Raw genomic sequence first — 20,800 nt, 5'->3', positions numbered from 1 at the left:
CCAGCCTCCAGCTGCAGACCCCATAGATGCCTTGCCTTATCAGCTGCCACAATTCTATTCAGGTCAGCAATGAGCGGAGTTTTTTTGAACTTCTAATCTGCTAGTGGAGAGATACTCTCAAGAAGGTAATTGCTGCACAGAGCATGCAGGGGAGGGAGGTGCGCTAGCCCCTCCCCACGTATTCTATTTGCACTCCTCAAATGCAAGAGATGAGCAGTGGGGGAGCAAAAGAAGGGAAGTGGCAATGAGGCTAGAGGCTACTACTACTACATATGGCGGAGGCTAGCTGGGACGTTAAAAACAGAGTATCTATGTGTGTGGTACATCGCTCCCCTCTGGAAAATTCATATATTGAAGTCCTAACTGCCAACATGATGGTATTTGGAGATGGAGTCTTTGGGAGGCAATTAGGTTTGAAGAGTCATGAGGGTGGAGCCCCCCCATCATGGGATTAGTGCACCTTCTAAGAAGAGATTCAAACCAGCTCTGTTTCCCACCGAAGGCAGACAGGGAACGGCCTGTGAGCACGTAGCAAGGTGGCCCTCTCTAAACCCGGAAGAGGAACTTCACCACAACCCAACCATGCTGGCACAGTGATTGTGGACTGCCAGCTTCCAAAATGGTGAGAAAATCATTGTCCATGTTGAAGCCCCCAGTCTCAGGTATTTTGTTATGCCAGCCTGAGCTGATGAGACTTTAGGATTTTTTCCTTTCAAATAAATGGAATAATATTATTCTTTTCAATAATAAGGAAAAACAAAAGCACATAGAATGGGAGAATAGCAAGGAGCTCAGAAACTGAGTGCATGTTTCACTTATCCCTCCATTTTTTGTTTTACCAAATAGTGATCAAGTCCTTACTGTGTTCCAGGCACTAGGCAATTATACATATTAATATGTAGATACATTTTTAAAAAAATTATACATGTCTATATTAACTTATATTTAGTTAGTAGTTATCTGGGGATTCCCAATCTCTGTTCTCAAGGAACTTACAGTCCAGAAGAGGCTGTTGTAATAGCTGTGAGTCTACCAGTAGGCAGTGCCCTGGAAGAGTGGGAGCAGGGAGAAAGAGAAAGGATTTTCAGCCTCTAAGAGGTTGAGAAAGGAGAGAGGCATCCAGAAGGATCATGGGGGGAGTTGCCAGGGCAACTGGACACTGTGTGCAGCAGGTGGCTGACTGGCCTCTTAGTCCTGAGGAGTCACTTAGAGTCCGTCAAAGCAGTGGCCAAATCCCTCCTTTTCTCCTCTGCTCCTTATAGAGCTGGTTGCTCTCTGGTAAAATCTCTTTACTTTTCCCTTTTAAAGCGAGCTGCCCTGCTGTTTTCTTGAACTAGATTTCATCTGGATGCAAAAGGAGCATGAGGGTAATCTGCTTTTAGGCAGTCCCAGGAGATGGTCTGCTAACGGCTGGGGAAAGCCACACATCAAGTCAGTTTGATGAAATGTGTTAGTTCAGAGAAGTCAGAAAACATCTGGTCCCAGAGTAGCTTGAATGCAAAGATCAAGTAAATGGTCCTATCAAGTTTTGTTTTCAGATTCACCCACGTTCCCCGGGTGTGAGTTACAGAAGAGGAAGCCCACATGCAAGAGCTCTGTGTGTGGTACCCCTTGCCTCAAGTAGTCTGAGTTTTTTACAGATGAAATGTTAGACACATCTATCATAATTTTTCCATTGTGAAGCTCTCTTATACCCAGAAGCAAACTCAAACTGACCTTCTGTAACATTTAATCTTTCTGTGGTATGACTTCTTTTCCTCCCTCTTTCTCTCTTTTGGATTTATGTAAAGAGATGTGAAATAAATGAATCAAAATATACAAAAACACATGCCACTGTGCTTGACAGGGAAGAGGTCATTTTCTTCAGTGACGCCCACTAAAGCTTTCATTCCAGACAGGGCTCGCTACAGTGTGGGAGACCCCTGATGTTACCAGGAGCACAGGAGGATGTGGTGTGGAACCACCACCAAGGCTGGCTGGAAGACTTCCCCAACAAGTCATGCACTAAAGCTCTCTAGAAAGCGTTTGGCCTGAGTTAGGGCAAGGACAGAAGCCAGATGCCTAGTGGAAAAAATTGTTTTGTGGAAAGAACTACAAGGTGTTAGACCTGAAAGGGACAAGAAAGATCCTCTGGTTCAACCACCTCAGTACACAGGAATGGAAAATGAGTTCTAGAAAGGTTAGGTGATTTGCTCAAACTCATGACAATTAGTTCTAGGTGTAGCTAGGATAAGAATCTAGAACAGAATGAAGTTAGGAGTCATTAATATTCTGGATCTCCCGGGATGCTTGGGGGGCTCAGTGGTTGCGTGTCTTCCTTCAGCTCAGAGTGTGACCCCAGAGGCTTGGGATGGAGTCCCACATCGGGCTCCCTGCACGGAGCCTGCTTCTCTCTCTGCCTGTGTCTCTGCCTCTCTCTCTGTCTTTTGTGAATAAATAAATAAAATCCTAAAAATAATAAAAAAAAAATGTCTGGATCTCCATGTAAAGCATTCAAATAGTGCCTGTTTATAGTTAGCTGCAAAATTCTGACCATTTCCCTCTGCTTAGAGCCACTTAAAAAGGTGGTGTCTAACTGATCTAAGTATCTTTCACCACTTTACTTGGAGGATCAAATAAGATGATGGTCTTGCTGGTATATGGTCATCTGGTTCCTCAGCCATCATGCAACCATCATGCTATGAATTTGGTAGGAAAATATATGAGCAAGAACTTGAGGATATTTGCCTGGTGGCCCAGGTTAAGTGGGGTGGGGTCTTGACATAGCTCAGTAGACAGTCCAAAAAGGCTGCCTAGAAATGCAGGAGTTATTTAGGAATAGTTAGTACTAGGCCTATGGTTTTAATATAACGGAATACATGTTTATAAATATATAATACAAAGAATACATCAAAGTACATAGAGTTAATAGAATATTTAAGAATTATGTACAGAACATGAGAGACTCCTAACTCTGGGAAACGAACTAGGGGTGGGGAAAGGGGAGGTGGGCAGGGGGTGGGGGTGACTGGGTGACGGGCACTGAAGGGGGCACCTGATGGGATGAGCATTGGGTGTTATTCTATATGTTGGCAAATTGAACACCAATAAATAAATTTACAAAAAAAATTATGTACAGATAATGTCTTCTTATATATTTTAGTTTTTGAGAGAGCATGTATACTTGAATTAGCCTAAATTAAATGCACAGAGGACACCACCTGACCGCAATATTACTTATATTTAAGGTACGTTAAGATTAAAACCAACACACATGGGACCCTCTGTTACCAACAGAACAAATTCTATGGTATGTACATTCAGCAAATATCAACTATTGTCCTTCTTATACCAATTGAGGTTCCATACCTAAAAGACTGGGCCATTGTTCTTTGGGAATCTGTGTTTGAGTGGCATGACTCCAGCCTTAGAACATTGACAGGAAAAAGCATCCTGGTTTTCTAACAAGGGAAGGTTTCAGTATGGTCCTATCTTACAGGGGACCAGGGACTAAATAGAAAAACTAAGGAGAAGACCCAAAGCTAGAGGCCTATTCCTAGGGTTGGACCACTATGGTAAGTTGAACTAGAAAATGAGCAACCAGAGAAAGTCAGTACCCCAAGATCCTTGGCAAGAACACATCACTTTGTGTCATTCTACAAGAAAAAGCCACAATGGAAGCCAGCAGTCATGGGGGGACTTGGGTCCCAAGCCTGGGATGAGGGGGTCTTAACTCCCAGCTCACCTGATCTGGGATGTATGTAATCTCATGAACTGGCATACATGATCTTTAAGCATGTAAGCTCTATGGTCTATAAAGATGCTTTCTTGCTTGCATCATTATTCATGGTGGATGAAGCAATGCACTTTCTAGTATATCTGAAACTCAGGAGACAGGAGGTTCTAAGGCATTCCAGAGCTAGGGTGTTTCATCAATAACACATCAGAAACAAATATCTATGCTCTGGAATAAGAAAGACAGGGCTATTGAAAAGGACTTATTTCTGTCTGGATGCTGAGCTCTTTACTCAAATATACTCTTATTCAGACGAAATGAATTCAGTGGGAGGAACAATTCGGTTTTTGTGTGTGTGGGTTTTTTGTTTTTTTGTGTTTTTTTTCTGGTAGCAAATTTTACTGTATTTAAAATAATCATCCTAGGTAAGTGAAGAGTTGATAAATGATCTCAATCTGCATACTGCCTTGTAAGAGCAGAGCTGTGTATAATTACAAGATTGCCCTGGGGGGCTGTTGCTTAACTCTGCTGAGTGAGAAAGGCAAGGCTTTGTGAAATGGCAGGCCAGGGCTCTGGTTGGTGAAGCAGGAGGAATTTCTTCTCACCCACTGCTCCTCTGCTTTGTCACTGGGGCTGCCCGAGAAACTCCCCCCAAAAGGAACACAACATTCTCGACTCTGAATGATTCCAGAGGACACATCATTAAGATTTTTTTATACATGTACACACACATACAAAGTTGCCATGAAAGGGGTACCAGGAAAGACCTATTGAAAAGATGCAAGGTGAGATTATTCAATGTATTCTGAATAGAAGACAGCAATTGCAATGAGAGGGGGAGTGAATTTAAGTTGAACTGAGAGAAACTAAAATCCTGCAGAAAGGTGAAAGAAACCCGGGGAAAAAAATGTCATATCATCCATCATGGTGAGCTGTGCACTTCCCCTCCTTGTGCTCAGTTCTTTCACAAAATAGATTCTTTCCTCAGCTTCCACCTTTCTTGGCCCCTCATCATTCATTAGGCATTCTCTTTGGGCCTCCTGAATTTCTCTTTCAAAACTGCCCTACCAATGGAAGAATGTTGAAGGTCCTCTGATACACCTTTGTTTCCCAGTGAGTACCAAGAGCAAGAGCTTCAAGATCCAACATTGTGGGGGAACAGGAGATCAGAGGTATGAAAAAATGTTAGAGAACTAAAGCTCTTGATTTTGTTCTGAAATGGATATGGGCACAACGTCCACTTCTTCGCCTGGCCCTGCCCCTCCCAGTAATATGAACCTGTTCATTCTATATTAAAATCAGATCATGTGCTTCACTTAAATGTTTATGGAATGTTTGGGATATATAATTTTTTAAATTCCAAATAGCTATACAACCGTGTATACTAAAATTCTTTGGAAACCGAGTAGTTCAGGAAAGCAATTGCCTGGTCTTTCCAGGAATCATTTAGAAGACCTCATACAAATCCCAGAAAACACTACTCTTAAAATTCTATCACACCAGATTAGACTCACCAGGAGGCCATTTTCGCTTGGCATTCTCTTTGGATACTGTGTAACAGACTCTTAATTTTTTTCCTCAAACTTATTCTTCTTCTAATAGACTCCCCTGAATTTTAGCAGGGCCCATGGCTGTACACACACACACACACACACGGTACATTTTATGGGTTACCTAACTGCTGTGTGGCCAGGTAGCTGAATTTTAACCTATGGAAGGTAAGCAGATCTACCCTGCTTTTATGGCTGAGAAGCAAATGAGAAGGCAGGAGCTGGGGCAGCCATTTTGGACCAAGAGGAACTATTAAGTGAGATTTGCTTAATGTTACAGGACAGAAAATGCAATATTGTGGTGAAGTATTGGGTGAAGAGTGAGAACACCTAGAAGGAGTTCTAATTATTTTGCATACAAACAAGGCATAGGACTTTGAGAAAGTCATTTAATTTCTCAAGCCTTTCAGTATCTTCATATACTGAATCATGACAGTAAAAAGTGCTCTCACAGGGTTATTGTGGAGACTCAATGAGATCATTCCTGTAGGAGCTACTTGGAAAGCTCTTTTAAAACTACAGTTGGTTATGGCTGATAAAATCATAAGAAAAATAAGTTCTATCCTTTTGAGCAAAAGCAGGTATTTTGAAACACATATTTTATGGGAAAAGGTTCTCAATTCAGTCCTCTAGAGACTTACCTGCTCAAGAATAATACTATCAGTAGGACAAATAATTTGTTTCAAAGGTCCTAAACTTGCCCAGATTATTAGTGGTCTTCTGGTGAGCCCATACTTTTCCACGCAAAGGCAGGTTCTACTGTCACCAGCAACAGATTATTTACTATTCTGACAAATCTGATGAAGAAATTATTCTGCCTGACATCTGACAGATGTGTAACAGCTGTACCAATGTGACAAGTTGATCATCATGGTGGATGTCTATGTGCCAGTATTTGTGAAGTTGAAATAAAAGATCCATAATATTTAAGAGCTTGATGGCAGTTGTCTGTGATTCTGCTCCCTAAATGTCATCTACTTTCACTTCAGAATGATCTAGTTCAGCCTTCATTATAGCCAACAAGATGCACATACTACACATACTTATAAAGGTTTGTCCTGAATATGGCATCTAAAGGATGAACGCATTACCAGATCTTCTGCAAAGTTCTCAATGCAAAATTGATGATTACTTAATTTTGACCCAAAGAACATTTCCCACAGAATAAGAGGAAGGAGAAATCAAATTTAATATCTGATCATATACCATTGCTGTAACCTCAAAACTAGGCATAGAGTCCTAAAATCTCAGTCTATAATATGGATGATGTTTTCCTCAAATTTGCCATAGGCTGAAGATGGCTCACATTCTTCTTACTCTAGCCAGACATATGCTAGAAGCACCATTCTGCTAAAAGCAGAGGACCTACCTGGCCAATTGTTCCCTTGTCTTGTAGATAATTTCATAGTTTAGAAGTTAAAGGCACCAACAAGGGAAATTTCTACTTAACTCCCAATTTTAACCAACAAAGACTGGCTAGTGACATTAAAATGATAGAAATTTTGGCAGAAATTGATCCTATCATCTTAAAATTGGTGATACCAAAGGAAGATTTAACCAGGGACATATCCTAATGTTTAGCAAAGCAAGTTTGTATAAATGAAGAGAAATAAAATATATAATCTACTCATAGATATGTTGACATTTCCCCCTTCAACAATGGTCCATTTTTCTAAGAACTTTATGTGTTAATGATTCCATTAATAACTGGATCCATTAATGACTTTGGATCAAGAGATCAGCCTGGGCTACCAACACTTGTACCTCATAACCTTGATCAAGGATGACCTCCAGTCCAAAGCCAGCTAATCCATGAAATAGCTAATTATAATGTTTTAGTTGGTACACTCTACAAGCTGAAAGTAATCAACAATCAGAAGCAGATTCTGTAATACAGTAAGCCAAAGTCCATTCCTGTTGAAGATATAGGGTACTTGAGATTAAATCAGGGAAGTTCATCTGTTAAGACATGGAACAGCAGATGGCAGTGAGGTTTAGAGATGTGGGAGAAAAAGAGACAGACTAGAATGCCAGATTCTACAGGAATGGAACCCTTTTATGTTTGATTCTTGGATAGGTTTCCATAAATATATACTGATTGGGAAAGACAGGGAGAGAGATCTTGGGATCTCAGTTTCTGACTCTTGGATCCCAAGCTTCCAGCCCCATGAAGCCCAATTGGGCTTCACTTTATGCCTATGGGTATCTGTGATTGCCAGATGACACCTATCAACATTGAATGGTCTTTCTGATTTCTGTTTTTGTCTTTTATTTTGAGCTGGTTAGAGTGGTATTTGTACTATTAGTACTCAAGTAATCTTTCGTGTATCTACATATGTTCAAAGACTCTCAAGTAGAATACAAGATCTCAATTGTCACTTTAAGGGCCCTCTATTTTTTGCTAACCACCATCATTCTCTCCTATGGCTGAAACTTCAGGAAATCTTCTTCCAATATGGAATCATTTGCAACCTGCTAACCAAGATATTCTTGGCAGCCAGTAGCCTAATCATAGTTTCTTTAGAAAATTTTCCCATGTCTCTTCCCAACTGAGGTTCTGCTCTTCAGAATACATTCATGTAATATCATTCTCCCAAATATCTGGTCACAAACTATACCCCTCAACTTTTTAAAAAAGACTTTCTCTAGTTCAGATGTAAGAATCCAGAAAACCACAAGTTTCCCACCACAAGGATTCAAAGTCTAAATGAGTCAGTCTAACTATGTCACTATGGACATCAGGGAAAAGCAGAGCGAGGCAATCTAGAATCTCCTATTTCCACAAAACAAATGGGAAGGTCATTTTATCACTGAAGATTCCATACCCACTCCTGGAATGTACCAAGAGGGGAAGCCAATGTAATTACATTATTCCTATCTTTTCACCAAGCTCTTAGATCATGTATTTGTTGATACCAAACTTGGAGATATTGCTTTACTGTTAAAAATGTCAAAGAAACTGACTCTATTAGGTCTTCTTACTCTAGGCCTTAAACTTGCACTCACTTAGAAGATGTCAACTGGAAAATGGGCGTATCTGTATCTTTAAATTGGGGTTATCAGCCTCATTGAGGATTTCTAAGATTCCTTCATTTCTATTTAAATGATGTACTAAAACCAAGTAAGATTAAATAGCAAGTGGAAAATTAAGGGTATAGCCCCCAGTGGATATGGCTTACCTAGGTCTACTATGATTGGAACCATATGAATTAAATTTACTTGGGAAGGAAACAGCCTGCTCATCAGAGCAGCTCACATTTTCTTCATGGGATTTTTTTCAAACGCTAAAGAAGGGACAAAACTGAAATGTCTAAATTTGGCCTGACAAGTTTAGAGATTTTGAAGCTGAACCATATTACAAGTCTGTCAATTGCAGGCAGATGCTGGGAAAGCCAATGGAAAGAGAATCAACCTATTTGTATTGATCAACAATTCCTATTCAGATTCTTGTTTCTTTAGTGAAAGCTCTGCTTCTTCATAGCCAACCTGGAAGGTGTGCTTAAAGGAGTTCTGTTATTTGATTGGTCCAGCTCCACGCTTATCATTGCACAGCTACTACTTAAAAAGGAATCTATTTCTTAACAGTAACATGCAGCTGCTGCTGTCACCATATGATCTACTGTCCTTTCAAAATCCCTGTTTGCCCTCCCGTTTCTGGAAACTGATAATAGAAGAGGTAGTATCACTATGACCCTTGAGTTGTCTCAACAAAAGATAATCAAGTCTGACTCTTCCCTCCCTTTGCTCTTCCTTCCTCCTTCACTTGCTACCTTCCTTCCTCTTTTTCTACTTTTCATCAGCTTATATAGCTCAAAACTCCTTGTATTCTTTTAAAAAAGAAATTCAACCTTCTAAGGCATTTTAAAAGAGAAATTGGATAATTAAAAGCTTAAGACTGTTTACCAAGTTGAATTATAATGGAATACGTTGCCATACTCTGGCTGGCCCAGTCCCCTACAGTTAGCAAGGCTATGTACTAAAAACAGAGATCTGGGGGTGTTGAGTAGGTTAATCTTGGTATAAATTCAATAGAAGAAGGTACATGGGCATTTGCTCTTCAGAAAAATCCTATAGGCTACTCCCACTCAGGACACCACAGACAGGGTACCCAAACCTGACAGCAACTCCTCCAACACAGCTCATTTTAAATGCATCCACTTCCCCTTACCAAGCCCCAAAGTCTCTGGGTACCAAAGAAGCCAATGCCAAGGCAAGGGTGGTCAGCCTGGATTGAAACCCTAGGAGGCGATTGGAACCCTGCACACTTGTGACCGACATAATGAGCCACTGGATGGCACTGTGGATCCATGCAAATATGTATGGAAGGACATTTATCTTTCTTTTAAAAAGGCTGTTTAGCCTTGACAGGTAATTTGGCACATTTTGAGTTGGTATGTGCCAAATGATTTGGCAAATATTTCACTTACCTCTGAAAATAGGCACACCTGCTGTTCTGGTCTTCAGGGAATGGAGTAGGGTAGCTTTCTTCTTGTCTTCCTGTTTTTGCTAATTTCAGAACCTAAAACAAAATTTTGGTCAAGGATATACCAACTCCATCCGAAGTGTAGTGCCATGTTTCAAGTGAATAGAAAAGAAGTTCAGTTTACTTATACAACTAATCTCTTCAGTCTAAAGAAAGCATCTTTTCATCTTACCAGTGTGGTCCAATCTGCTAGTAGCTGGCTCATGGCCAGATGCTTGGGATTTGGTTGAAAAGCTTTGTCTCTTACTGGTCTTCCAAACAAGAATATCTAGGAAAATTGGTTTCTAAACTTTGTGGCGTAGAAAAATTCTCTGCCAATATTTAATTTGCTTACTAGAAAAGCTAAGCAATATGAGAATGTGTCTTAAGAAACATCTAAGTTGCCTCTTGTACATCAATAAACTACTGTGTTGTGGAATATTATGATGACATTGACAGGCACACATTCCACTTCCACTGGGGAAGACAAATGGCAGGCCAGCCATCACTAAAACACGCTACATGTTAGGCCAAATTCCTGGTACATTAGCTTTAATTCCACCTGCCATTTATTTGCTAGCTACTCATGAGAGCCTATTGGGATGCAGTTGAATAAAAGTGGTTATTAATGGTATAACCTTGAGTTAATCTAATTTTTAAGACGGTAAAACATTTGCAAACCCAATTACTGTAGTTTACCTATCTAAAAAAGGACTGGGGACTACTTTCCAAGTGGCCAAAACATATGCTGGGTTGGGAATAGGTGAGTTAGAGATTTAAATTTCTCCTTTTTAAGCATTATCTTGTTATCACTAACTGACTTATAAAAAGCATATCTCATTGTCAAATCCACTCCTGTTTTGAAATATATCAAAGCATCATGATATTACAGAAGGACTCTGGCTTTGAACTCTGAAACTTGGCTTCTAGTTCCAGGTCTACCAAGACCAGCTGTGTAACAGCAGGTGAATCATTAACGCTCTAACCTGTTTTCCTACCTGAGTCTGAGGAGATAAGACAATTTAGATGAGCTCCATGGCTACAAAATGTTGGAATCTTATTTAGCTTAGGTAGCCTTGACAAATTTAATATAACCTCAGTAAATATTAGACTGATCGGTACCAACAGTTAAACTGGAGGGTGCATTTGTTTAAATAAAATCCAAACTACCCATACTCCTTAACACAGTAAGTATAAGGCAAAGAAACTTCTGTGGTAATAAGAGTTTATGGAAAATAATGTGCATCTATTTAAAGAATGTGTATGTCTCATGATGTGCATTTGTCTTTTGCACTTAGCTTAAGAGATTCAGTAAAGATAGTTCATAAATTGTTGTTCTGATTTACAGATTCTGCTTTTTCTTACCTGTTCTTCTGTCTCATGGTGCTATAGGTTTTTTTCAGGCCTGACCAGATGAAGAATATCAAGGAGGTTGTGGGTGACCTTGACAAAGAAATTTCTTTGGATTGATGGGGTCAAAGTCAAATTAGAGTAGGCTGAGAAACAAATGGGAGACAACAGTGGTAGCAAGTTGAGACCACTCATCTAAGGAGTCCTGTTCCAAGGGGCAAAGAAAGACAGGGCTTGTAGCTGGCACATAGAATCTAGGGAGGAGTTCTTGTTTTGAGATAGCAAGGCAGATATTCTAAGATTTATCAGATATATGAGAAGTTCATGGATATACTGATTCAAATACATCTGGAGTTCAAACCACAAGATTGAGATCTGGTTGTAGATCTTAAACTCCCACTTAATGGAGATTAGAGCTGTCTGCTGCTGTTCCACATCTTGGAATTGTCGGGGTTTTCAGTAAGCTGATGGGAAAGGGCTCAGGAGCACCCTTTTCTCCCCACTAAGTTAGCAGGGCTTGATCAAATCATTTCAGAACTGGGTAATGATATCATCCAATCTCCTTGTTAAACTGAAGAATCTGATGATCAGATAAAGTAGGTCTTCAGATATGCTCTGAGAGCAGTGTTGGGTAAGGATTAATGGTTTTAGAACTAGAAATCTTAGGATTGAGTCCCCACTATACCATCACTTACTGGCTAAAACGTGACATAGAGGCAGTCATCCTCAGTTTTCTTACCAGTTAAACAAAGGGATTGGATATTTCACCAATAAGCAGCCTCAGAAAACATTTTCTTATAGTACTGTTGTGAAAATAGAGATAAGGCAAGTAAAATGCTTAGTAAAATACCAAGTAAGTAGGCACATAAGCACCGATACTATTCTTGCCATTATCTGAGCAGGGTGGAGAGCTTCTACCACCAAGCAAGGTTCCAGACCTAGCTGGGCAGGCTCAAAATGCCACAAGCTCTCTAACCTGAAAACTCTCCAAACCCAGCCCTTTTGTGTTTTTATGGAGGCTTCGTTACATAGGCCAGATTCATTAAATCGTTAGCCATTGATGCTTGAACTCCATCCCTGGAGGTCAGGGTGTAAGGCTGAAATCACCTAATTGGCTCCACTGGCAATCCAGCTCCATCCTCAGGTGCTTTCCAAAAGTCACCTCATTAACATAGCAAGAGATACCTTTAGGGCTCTCAACACTTAGGAAGTTTCAAGGGTTTGGGGAACTGCTAGCTAGGGACCAGCTAGGGACCGTGAATGAAGACCAAGTATCTATGAGAAATATATCTTGGTCGTCTGAAGAATCAAATATTTATATTTCTTATAAATCATCACATCAGAGCGTGGATGGAAAAATTATAAACTTCCATGCATACAAAATAATTTTTTTAATGTAATGAGGATTTCTACAAAAGAAATGTAATAAACATGAAAGAAGTCAGAGGCTACATCGTTTAAGACTTGCTAAAGTACATGCCCAGGTGTAGTTGTTCCACTACTCATGATTGACTCAAGCCTGGGTCTCCTTTAGAGTACCTGTTCAGCTGGCTGCTGGGGAATCAATCTCCCATTGTAAAAACTTCCAAGTTGCCTACCTACTGTCTGCGTGCTGTTTAATGCTTTTCCTTGTTCTTTCTCGCCCCTCTTGGCTTTCCCTTTTGAAGCCAGCTGTGGATTTAAATAAAGCTGATTGTGGCTAAGGATGACCAGGTGTCTGATGGAAACAAAAGTCAATCCTCTTTCAGCAGCTTCAGAGTTGACTTCATAGGATAGAAATGAGAAAAAAATGTGAATACAAGGCAGAAAAAGGGGACAGGGTGGCAGTAAAGAAAACCAGCCCTCCCAAGTTCTTCTTCAGTCCCTGGACGTGTGCTGTAAAAGACTGTTTGCCTCTAGCAGGCCTGCCAAGCATGATCCCTGATTCCATCAAAGCCACCGGGTGAACGTTTACTGTTCTTGTCACACCTGAGCACAGGCACTGTGCGATTATCAGATTCTGCTTGTAATAGTCAAAGAAACTTAGAATGTTTTAACTTTCTTGTGGGGACCTTTCTGGGTGGTTGGTTTTTTTTTTTTTTTTTTTTTTTTTTTAAACAAATTCCCAGCCACCACTTTATTTAACCTCACTTCCTATGTTGATTTTCTTCTTGCTGGGAGATGAGCAACACAGACTTGAATTAAAACCGATATAACAGCACAAGTTAATTGGAGTCTGAACGGATCAGGACACTTGAAACCCAGCTTGATAAACCCCTACGGGGTTTGGAAATGAGTCTGATGGGAGCCAAAAAAAATCTGGTTTCTGTGGTCCCAGAGATCCATTTACCAACTTTCGATCGTAATCCCTGGACTATAACGAAATGCTTAGTTTTAAACAAGCCATATATGTTTATGCCTGTTTTACATAATACTATTGTAAGGGTGGTTACATAAAGAAATGCAAAAGAAAAATGTTACAGTCTTTCTAGCTAGTGATGTAAGCTGTAACAGAGAAAAAGTATCTAAGGTTGTTTAGTTTTTTTCCTGTTGGAACTGCCATATATTTATGTTTTTATTTTCCTCATTTAAATATATCAAAAATGTTATATTATCTTTTAGCCTTGCTCTGGAGTACCCTCCTCTTTTGTTTAACCCATTCTAAAACTTATTTTCCTGGTGGGGGGGGGGCGGGGGGCTGCTGTTTCTCACTGAAGAGAAAGACTTCCAAGCTTCAAGCAGGAAATTTGACACAGAACTTATTTGAGACTACCACAACATGAATAGGAACTACAAGCCTGGGCTGCTGGGTAATGGGAAGTAGAACTGTTAACCTTTAGTCTATCAGCTGAATTTTGGCTCTGGATATAATGACACAAAGTCATTACCCCCTGAAGGTCCATGGTCTTTGGGGAAATGAGTGTATAGTGGTTTCAGCTCCATCCCTAACAGCCCAGAGTCTCCATCAGACTGGCTGCCATTACAATTAGAGTTAATTGTCACCAGTGCCAGAGAGAGCAGGGATTGAACGAGATGGGAGAGTGAACTACTTCGCTGGTACCGCTAATGGTGGTCCCTGGGCAGCTAAGGACTGTTCTTCTCCTAGGCTGTGGAAAATCTGTTTTTGGAAATTTAAAGAAAATGAATGGAAGGCCTGAAGATGACTGTTCATATGTTCAGTCACAAAGTCTTGCTTTCACACAGAGCAACGTTTTAATAGCTGGTGTCACTTAAAATTATATTTGATTAAAGTCCCATCTGTGTTCAGTCTACAGAAGGAGGAATGGTAAATCAGCTACTCCACTTTCAATGAGTATCTTCTTTGGAGGGTACTGTTGAGTTTGAGTTCCTTCAGATGGTAGGCTTATTTTTAAAATTGCTTATCCAGGCAACAAAAAGTCAACGATTCTCCCTCTGTGGAAGAACCTCCATTGGAGAGTTTTTGAAATCAACTTCAGTAGGACAGTTTAGAGGCGGGGTTTGTTCATTTCCTTGTTTATCATAGGTTGCAGTTAAGCCTCAAATAGCAACAATAGTGTAGTGTTAGAATAAAAGAGGCAATTAAATATAAACAGTGGACAGAAATAACCCTAGCCTCCTTTCTTCACATATTTATAAAACGTGTTTCCTTCTCTTTAACCTTATCCTAAATACCATGAGGGAGCTTGGATAACTTCTCTTCCAATTGATGTTTCTAAATTGGTGACATACAATTACCTTCTCCATATTCACACTGCTGAATAAGCTGAATTTTTAAATTATACACTTGTAGCTGGTTGAAATCTTCCTGGAGTATAAAACGGATGTTAAGTGTCTTGAGAGTTGATTTTAAGATGTTTTATTCTTTGGTTTCCTGACAGGAAAACTAGTCTTACTTCAAAACTCTTAAGAAAGATGACTGCCATGCTATTTCCTGACCTTGGGAATGATTATATCTTCTGCTCTTGCTCCAGTGCCACCAGGTAAACTCTAGCCCAAAAATTCTGGCTAAGTTCACATTCTGAGAACAAAAAGCCTTAAGAGTTTCAAAGTTACCAGGTAATAGGGGTGGAATGGGAGACATCTATATGCTCGGTGAGCTAATTAATTTTTAGCTTATTTGTAAAACAGCCTGATTTAATTGGGGGCAATTCTAATATGTTCTTCTATAAGGGCTTGACAAATAGCAGAAATTGAGTCACTCAGGTTGTTTTTGTCTTTCATTTTTTTATCTGCCTGGTTGTGAACAATGATACTATCACTTGGAGAGCTGTTTACAAGAGCCATGAGCTCCCATATCTTAGCTCCACACGTCAGCCAGGGCAGGACCGGCTGGGACTTAAGAAGGGGTGGTGATGTCAACGAGAGCAGCCGTGCTGATCCCGAGATACACGAACACACAAACAGAAGGGAGGAAGGCAGAGGCTTGGCAGACAGGCTGGAACAAAGCCTTGGATTTGGAAGCTACAAAGATACAAGAAATAGAGAAGCCATAGATTTGAGCAAGATCATTCACAAAGCACACAGAAAGAAAGAGAACCAGATGGCTGACAATGGAACCCTGGGGCCCAGCAGCATTTTAGGGGAGAGCAAAAAGACCAACAAAGGAAACTGAGAAGAACAGCCAGATGAATGCAAAGAATATAGAGGGGAAGCAAAAGAAACAGCTTCAAGCAGGAAGAAGCAGTGCGCAGTATCATTCCTGCAGAGAAGTAAGATAACGATGGAAGCTTGAAGCACGTTCATTAGATATGAACACTAAGGCCATTTGTGACTCTCAGGTCGGGAAAGCAGTTTCTGCGGGATGGTGGGGCCAAAACCACAGAGTGTCAGAAATTAGTGGGAGGAGAGGAAGTTAGGCTGTGAAGGGCAGAGGTAATCTGAGTGACATTTGGGATTAAAACCAGTTAAATATGTGTTTGTTATTACGTTTTAAGGAATTGAGAGGACTGATCTTGTGTATACTCAGAAGTCCAGCTGGCTTAGCAGAAGGGAGGTGGAATGTTCTGGAAGGAGAGTCAGGGGTTTGATGGAGTAAGCCTTGGAGGTGGTGCAGTAGTTGAGACTGACCACATGGACAGAGGAACCCCAGAGGCAAGAAGGAGCCCCAACCCCTTGCCTGGACTGGTGGGGAGTGAGCAGGGCAGAGAAGAAAGGAATAGATTAAGACACATTTGTGGGAAGCTGTAGCACAAGAAATCCTATGATGACTTTTTTTTCCTTTCTGCAAAGAGAAGTTATGGTTTTCTGAAGAGAACAGGGAGAAACTGGAAAGGAGAAGGTTTTAAAGAGGGTTAAAATCTGCAATAACCACTGAGGGGCATGGGAGATGCGAACTAGACAGGTAGAGGTAAGGGCCTCTATCTGAGTTAAATGTCTGTGGCTCAGTAAACTAATTTGATTGCAGATACTGAAGTCAACTAACTTTTTTGTCTCCCAGACATAGAATGCACCCCCAACTAATGTCACAGATATGTGCTGTTGAGTGTAAGAGAGAAGCAAGTCGAAGATCTTCGAAAGGTTTAAGTACCTGAGAGGGAGAGCCAGCAGGTTAAAGTTTGAGAAAGAGCTTAAGATGGCATTTTCTAACCTAATGGTGGTCAGTATACATATCTTCCCCTGGCAAATCAGTTTCATCTCATATTTGAAGCACAGTCTGTGGTCATTACTACCTTGGACTTTCACTTAGAATAAGGACTGGTCTCTTAACAAAGCAAAAATGTCATATTACCCCAAATGGAATAGTTTTCCACTATTTTAAGCACCCCCTTCCAATCCCACATTAAAATAAATCACTTTTGGGACGCCTGGGTGGCTTAATGGTTGAGTGTCTGCCTTTGGATCAGGGTGCAATCCTGGAGTTCCGGGATCAAGTCCTACATCAGGCTTCCTGCATGGAGCCTGCTTCTTTCCTCTGCCTCTCTCTCTGTGTCTCTCTCATGAATAAATAAATAAAATTAAAAAAAAATAAATAACTTTTACCAGTTTGATTTTGGTGGCCAAGTGAACTTGATTATTACATGATTCTTCAAAATGACTTTGCCACTTTGGAGATTATAGTACTCAGAGGATATTTTTACACTTGGGGCTAATTTTGAGTCTTAGAATTTTGTGTACTTTCTTGTGTGTGTGTACTTTTCAACTGTTAGGCCTTTAAAAAAAATTTAACATAATTACGAAGGAGGGATTTGTATTTCCTTTACTTAGGAAAAAAAGTGACTCATGATGAATTCTTTTTCTTCCTAAAGGTCTTGCCGCCTGACTCATATGACTTCAGTTATTTTTATTTTTTTTTTAAAGATTTTATTTATTTATTCATGAGAGAGGCAGAGACACAGGCAGAGGGAGAAGCAGGCTCCCTGCAGGAAGTCTGATGTGGGACTCAATCCCAGGACCCCAGGATCACCACCGGAGCCAAAGGCAGATGCTCAACTGCTGAGCCACCCAGGTGCCCTGACCTCAGTTATTTTTAAAATTCGTTTTTGCAGGTTGTCTGTAAAATTTCCGGGAGGTCAACACATCTTTAAAAAAACAAAAGCAGAGGCACCTGGGTGGCTCAGCAGTTTAGCATCTGCCTTTGGCTCAGGTGGTGATCCCAGGGTCCTAGGATCTAGTCCCATATAAGCTCTGGAGCCTACTTTTCCCTCTGCCTATGTCTCTGCCTCTCTCTCTCTCTCTCTCTCTCTCATGAATAAATAAAATCTTAAAAAAGGAAAAGCGAAACCAAAGACAAAACCGATTTCCCTACTTTCTACTCTTTATACCATCTTTGTGCTAGAAACATGTTCCCACCGATGCCTGGTGCAGTCTCCTGTTTAAGTTCTTAATCTGAAGATAAAGTAGGGAGAGTGGCATTGAACTAATCCATTCTTGAAAACATCTTAACATTATAAGCAGAACAAAGTGGTACAAAATGTATTCAAGCTCACGGATTTCTCTAGATTGTAGCCAGAAGAGAAAATGGCAGAATGTATTAATTCCTAAGATAAAATTATAATGAGAACAGAAAATGGTTCGAGATGAATTAATGTAGCGGCAGGCTTCTGTCTGCAGAGCTCGGCGTTCTCTAAATACCACACTGCCGCGCTTTGTAGTCGGCCTCTGTCTTGTCATCTGTATTTTAAAGATGCTCTAAAGATAAAGCCAGACCCTCTTCTCATCTCCAGGAGCACTGCCACAGCACTCTGGACACCAAAGGGCCCTGGGGAAGTGGCGGACAGACTTACCTTGAGGGGACAAAGCAGATTTAAGTTAGAGAATGGGAAGATTTTTATTACTGCAAACATACCCTGCCTGACATGCTTCCTTCAACCACAGATCATCTTAAATCTGGAACCCCAAGGAAATCTTAGTTTGAAGTGGTTGTGATTATAAAAGAAACATTTGCTCTTTGTAAAAAAAAAAAAAAAGGGGGGGGGTCACATTTCACAGTGCGTTAACTACTTGGTAGTTTCTGTCATTGCCACTTGGGGGTCCCACGATGAGCGCCTCTTGTCTGGGGTGATTTTCAAACAGATGCTGCCCCAAGTGTGTGTCTGAAGCTAGACTGCCTTTTATGGTATCTTTCATCCATATTATAAATAAACTTCATTAACAGGCCCAGTGTGAATTTGGGGACAGAGTTGGTAAATGTAGGTGAACATTAGAGTAATGCACCTGCAGTGTAATTCAGATGTGTATCTTTACAAGCTTTGTACTGTTCAATGAAGTCAGATGTGTCCCCACAATTAGCAACTGAGACTCACAGCTTCAAATACTTCAAAGGTGACTGTGGTTCCAGAAGCCACTGTGGAAAATATCAAGTGGCGATTCGAGAACTTTGAAATGTTTAATAATGCTTGTTCCACATAGCTTTGCATCCTCCAAGACCTGATCTGATTGCGAATTTTTAATCCAGAAATCTGGACTTTGAATCAGGACAGGTTTGCCAATTTGATTGGCAGCAATATTGCTCTTGTTTTGAATTTTCATGATGCAGGAAATTTGAATCCAAATTTTTCCCTCTCTGCATTAATATTGTGACATGGGGTATGGCTAGGTCACCCAAACTATGACTTAGAGTTTTTAATACTTCAGAGCAAGGCATCAGCAGTACCATCTTATCATGACTGGTTGTTATTTCAGAAGAAGTCTGCTAACTCGATGATACTAAGCAAGAGTGGATTGTGAATTACCAGAATGCACTAACTCCAGATGATGTTGTAACTTAGGCTTATGTACTTTTAATTGTCTTTGTTCACATATCACTGGCCAAGACAGTTCTGAGACATAACCTCCTTAAACAAACTTGGTGACTTGTGACTGTACCTTTCCTAGGACAAATTCTTGTTCCCTGCTCCCCTCCATCTGCCCCTTTGGTCCTGTCCTTACACAGTCAGTCATTATTGCCTTGGAAGTACAACTGTTTATTTCTTCTCAGCTCTCTGACCTGACTCTACAGATGCAACCAATGGTATTGTAGGCCCTCTTATGTTTCACTAAAAGAGAGAGAGAAAAAGAGAGAGACACACACACAAAGGATGAAAACCCAAATTGCCTTACACTTTAAGTTCTAAGAAATCAAAACCTTTGAGAAAATAGTACTTTTGAGCTTGTATTTTGGAAACTGGAGTTAATAAAGCAGTCTTTTTTTCTGGAGAAATTTAATCTAACATATATTCTCCCCACTGTTTGCACACCCAGTAGATGTAACATTTGCATTTTCTCTTAAAATCATAATAAGGAGAATCAAAACCCTATGATTAAGCATTTAACATAAAATTAAAAGGCCATGGCTATTCATTAGGAAAGTATTACATACCTAGAATTCAATCAGATCTCAAATAGATTTTTCTTTCTATACAAAGTACCTTTCATAGATGATATTTCCACCTATCTTTTTCAGGCACAGTTTATAATATTTTATTCATACCATACAGCATTTTAGGGGTGGGATGACAAATTTTGGCGAGTTTACCATGGACTGGACTTTTACTTCCCTGCAGAAATTCCAACTATCTTCTGCTTGACTAACTTTCATTAGGCCAAATAGAGGGGGGTACATAGTAGGCATGACTACAATAAATTGGCCTGCCTCCATAAACCACCCAGTCTAGAAGGGAAGGCATAATTCCGAAACACACTTTTATACATAGAAGAACTTTATATATGCTTAAAAACAAAACAAAACAAAACAAAAACCTATAATAATGTGACAGGAAAGATTGAATATTTGGAAAGAGAGTTCAATGTAGATCCTAACCTTCTGCTGTATGCCATGACCAAGCCCAGGTACGTTAAAATAAAAACTCTAAAGAGGAAACAAAAGTCAAATATTTACCTGTTCTCTGTCTGTGGAGGGATTGTCTGCATCTGAAAGCAAGAGAAAAGTATTACGTGGTAAGAAAATGAATTCGAATAAATTTTAAAAGCCCAATTAAAAAAATAAATAAAATTAAGAGACAAAGAAGAAAAAAGGCAAAGAATTTGCCACAATAATGAAAAAGGTCCAAACGACTTATTAGATCAAGAGCTCATACCAATTGATATGCACACGAGACTGCACAAGGGGCAAAATGGTAACAAATGACAAAAGAGGGAACTTGAGTCCAAAGGGACAAAGACCGTGAACTTCACACATGTGCAAATAAATACGAAGGAAAGCTATAATAAGTTACCATCCAGTAGCAAAGCGTGTGGCAGAGACCATATTTGGTGATGGTGCTGGTAGAATGAGCTGGTCATGTCTACCCCACAGATGAGAGTGGCACTGATTGGGCCTCTCTG

The 20,800-nt window shown here is 40.2% G+C and overlaps 1 long non-coding RNA gene across 1 annotated transcript in view; it reads right to left on the bottom strand.

Annotated features, from left to right (window-relative positions):
• Window positions 1–20,598, bottom strand: part of LOC119871109 — a 189,150-nt gene extending 168,552 nt beyond the window's left edge. Inside the window, exons 1-3 of the long non-coding RNA XR_005355590.1 lie at window positions 20,554–20,598; window positions 20,355–20,386; window positions 9,693–9,784 (exon numbers count right to left, since the gene is read on the bottom strand). This is a non-coding gene — a long non-coding RNA (uncharacterized LOC119871109). The remainder of the gene's footprint in view (window positions 1–9,692; window positions 9,785–20,354; window positions 20,387–20,553) is intronic.
• Between the last annotated feature and the right edge of the window lie 202 nt (window positions 20,599–20,800).

The sequence above is a fragment of the Canis lupus genome, chromosome 2, assembly GCF_011100685.1.
Source record: "Canis lupus familiaris isolate Mischka breed German Shepherd chromosome 2, alternate assembly UU_Cfam_GSD_1.0, whole genome shotgun sequence".
Lineage (NCBI taxonomy): Eukaryota > Metazoa > Chordata > Mammalia > Carnivora > Canidae > Canis > Canis lupus.
This window is presented reverse-complemented; position numbering and strand designations above follow the sequence as displayed.